Source organism: Serinus canaria, chromosome 1, assembly GCF_022539315.1.
Source record: "Serinus canaria isolate serCan28SL12 chromosome 1, serCan2020, whole genome shotgun sequence".
NCBI lineage: Eukaryota > Metazoa > Chordata > Aves > Passeriformes > Fringillidae > Serinus > Serinus canaria.
In genome coordinates this window covers 83,394,741-83,398,570 of record NC_066313.1, presented here as the reverse complement: position 1 = coordinate 83,398,570, position 3,830 = coordinate 83,394,741, and the positions used below count along the sequence as shown (strand labels likewise).

At 39.6% G+C, this 3,830-nt stretch overlaps 1 long non-coding RNA gene across 1 annotated transcript; it reads left to right on the top strand.

Moving 5' to 3' along the window:
* Positions 1–524: 524 nt before the first annotated feature.
* Positions 525–3,119, top strand: LOC127059896 (uncharacterized). The gene is made up of 3 exons (XR_007778218.1): positions 525–616; positions 831–898; positions 2,099–3,119. It is a non-coding gene; the product is annotated as an uncharacterized LOC127059896 (long non-coding RNA).
* Positions 3,120–3,830: the final 711 nt, after the last annotated feature.

Genomic DNA, 3,830 nt, shown 5'->3' with positions numbered 1-3,830 from the left:
GTAAATTTTTATTAACAGTAAAGGTTCTGACAAAAGAAGAACACAGGAGGCTATACAAGGAAAAAATGATCCATCTATAAAACCATTTATTTTCTAAGTTGATCAAGAGATCAGTTGTAGACTGTTCCTCTTACTCCTTCTACAAGCTACTTGACATTCCTGCAAATACTGTATAAAACCAATAAGCAATTAAATGCTGTATGTTGCTAAAGAATTGATATATATGCATGTTTCAGTTCTGCAATCTGTTACTTTCCTATGAATCCAGGCATGGTGAACATGATCATATGTATTTAAAATTTTGCTATATTTAAAAAATTTGGAAAGAAATCACTTAAATACAACTTTTTGAAGTGGAGCAAAGGATACCAGCTACAACAAGGAGACTGACTTTTTCTAGGTGTTCATGAAGTTATGCTTTCTGCTGGTCTTACTTTGTTAGTTTTCCTTAACTCAATTGTCCCGCTAATTTTTGTGCTTGACTGCTGAACAGCTTTTGGTCATGAGCTTCTTTTGACTAAACAGATACAGCTGAAGTTTTCCCGCTGCCTGAATTCTTTAATTGGAAAAGACTCAAGACAAATATGAGAGGCCACCAGATCCCTTCCTGTCATCTGTAAGTAATTTTCAAAGACTACAGAGAATGTTGTAGACATGTCAAGTTTTCAGTAATCTCAGGAGGAGAGAGAGAATATCCTAAAGTAAATACCAGGTAGCATATGTTACCTGTTCTGGGAGGCCAGCATGCCAATTGAACCAAAAATATGCTCTTCATTGGAAAACTGCCTGCAGCTTTAATCAGCTTTAGCTGATTTTTTTTTTTTTTTCAGAGTACCATATTTACCAAGGTGTAGGGCAAGCCTGAATGGAAGGTGGCCTCTCACTTATGTTTTAGCAGGTAAAAAAATCAAATATCATTGTGTGTTGCAAATTCCCTTAATTATCATTGCATTGCATAATGATCCCACCTCTGACAAGCCATCTCTAATGCTGATGGAGACAGAAGAATTAGTGTGGAGCAGGAAGGATCCTGGTTTTAAGGGCTGGGTTTGTTCTCAGATGAGACAGTTGGTGGTTCCTTGTGAAAACAAGAAAAAGTTATCAAATAAAAGTACCTTTTTAAATTTTGGAATGTATTTACAGGAGAATTTCTAGAGAGACATGTATGGAAATGACAGTAAAGACTTCTTCAGTAAAGAGCACGTGATTTTGTGCCTATGATACATGGATGATGACATGGATAATGACCTGTAGGGCAATAATGTAGTTTATGGGTTTCTACAACATAACCCATACATTGGTGGATATAATTATATCAGCAATTAAAGTGTACCTTACAAGTAGATCCTAGGATCAACAACTGTGGGCAAACCACAGCAGATTCCGTATTTAGTTTGGTAACCAAATTGTAAAAGAAGGAGCCATGAGTTGCAGATACTCCTGGTTAGCAGCAGTGCCTTCAGCTGGCATTTCAGGACACTGTTATAAGCATTTCTACCCTTAGAGACCTTTTGAAATGTTCTATAAAATCACTAAAGTTATTACATTTTTGTCCAGCCTTATCCAGGAAATAAGGAGACAGTCATGCCTTTTCTATAGCCAGACAGATCCCATGCAGAAGAGCTGCCTTCTGTCTTGGAGCGCTGCTTTAATATCTGGGCAACTTGTGATTGCAACATGAATTCCAGAGGTTGGCTAAAAGTCCTAAACATGATACATTCATCTCAAACTCTACACATACTGAATATTTCAGTACTGGAATGTGTTATGGAAATGACTTATTTTATTTAGTTGATTTATGACGTAGGCTACAGTTTCTTTGGGAATCAGATTAATGCTGAAAAAAAATCCAAATGTCCAAATTTCCAAGGAGAAATTTTCTCTCTTCTTCTTTCCCTCATGCCTGGTTCCAAAATCTGGAAGAAAAGCCCCCAGGTCATTAAAGGTATAGAGAATCATAGAATCATTACGGTTAGGAAAGACCTCTAAGATCATTGAGTCAAATCATGTTTAGCTAGCAACAGTATTACTGTATGTAATAACAGGTCTGAACAAAAATACTACTTAATTTTTAAAAATTTTGCAATTCTTCTGACAGATCCTAACTTCCTGGAAAAGTCTGAAGACATCCTGCAGACGTAAGGTCCTGATTGCACACATAACCATGTGATTGCCTGAATTTAGCTGTAGCATTTACACTTCCAGCTTACAAGAAGTTTGTTGGGGGCCATTCCTGAACATTTCTGTTCACTCAGACAAGCAGAACATAAGCTGTCCTCTATAAATAGGGAAGCTGATATAAAATTGTTTTGTTTGGACCTGTATCCCAATATTGCAAATAGTCAAAGTGCTCAGAGCCACATGAAAACACAGCTTTGAACCACAGGAGAAAAGTCATGGCTCAAGGATGTATTACACATACATGAGGACTACGTGGATCACTTGACAGCTTACAGATGCTTGGGAGGAATACATTTCAGGAAGGCCAGGGCTGTAGATCATTGCCTGGCGTCTCTTCAGCTCTCTAAACTGTTCTCTCCAGGATCAGGTTTCAGAAAGGAATGCCGTCACGGGACATTTTAACGATGACTAAAACTGCTGACTTTCCAGTGCGATGTTTAACCTCCCATTCCACACTCCACACTTGCTTTATTTACTAATTCAGCCTGTAGCTGTGATGTGGCAGAAGACTGGGGATAAACTATGCCTTGACAGCATATGTATGAGTGGAGAAAGTACCACCATCTCCCCAGACACTCTACTTGTACAAGCCCAGAGAACTTAACTTTTTGTGAAATTCTGATTGTGGTGTGGGTTGTCACAGTAGCCTCTCTTCTGAAACAGTAGGAAAAGCCTTCATCTGCAGTCAGGGAGAGAGAATGAACAGGAACTGGCTCACTCTCAGCTGAAAAAATAGCTATAGAATCCCAAGCTGCAATGTATCTTCTGTTTACATTCTCCATACTGGGAGGGAGGATCTGGACAGGGTCCATTGCAAAGGCAACAGCTGCAGGGAGGTTTTATAGCCACATGGTTCTACTAGACATGGCTTTCTGGTGTCAGGGGATCAATTTAAGACAACTCCTGCAAAATATATTTTTGGGTGTATTTCAACAAATTACCAAGGGTAATTAGCCAAGGGTAAAACCTCTAACTGCTCAGAAAGATCAATAATGCTTAAAGGATAGCAGTTTCTTAATGTCACAGAAATACCAAGTTTCCTAGTACCTGCTCTTTTGTAGCAGCAAAAATATACCTCAAAATAGAAAAGTTCAAAATGGGAAACCATCTAAGCATTGCTAACTTGTGTGGACTTGGTTCAGTTGCTGTCCATGTTCACATGCTCTTTATGAGTGACAAGGTTTTATCCTGAACCCCAGCTAAGTAATGGATTTTATGAGATTCTTCCTTCTTGTCCTTCCCCTCCTATCAGGGGTTGATGTCAGCAGCCATCACGGAAGAATTTGGAACTGTAGGTTTCCTGAAGCCTAAAAAAAGAGAAAGCACAGGTGTATGTGTAGATGGTGTGTGTGGGTGTGCCCTTGTGTATCTGTCTACCTGTGTGGAGGGAGGGTAGGAGATTCCACCATCTTTGTGAAGGCAAGGATTTCATATTTGGCAAGGCAGTTTCTGGCAATGCCAACCCTCTGAAAAAACCCCATTAATGAGGAATTGCAGATACACAGCCAGTTTGGAGAAGCCTCAGGCTGTTGCCAGACCAGGCCCTTTAGGAGTCAGAAGACTTATGGCTGGGTCTTGCAAGCATTTGATCCACTCAAGCCGTTTTTCACATGGCTAGAGGTGGTAGTCAGTAGAGAGCAGGAGCTACC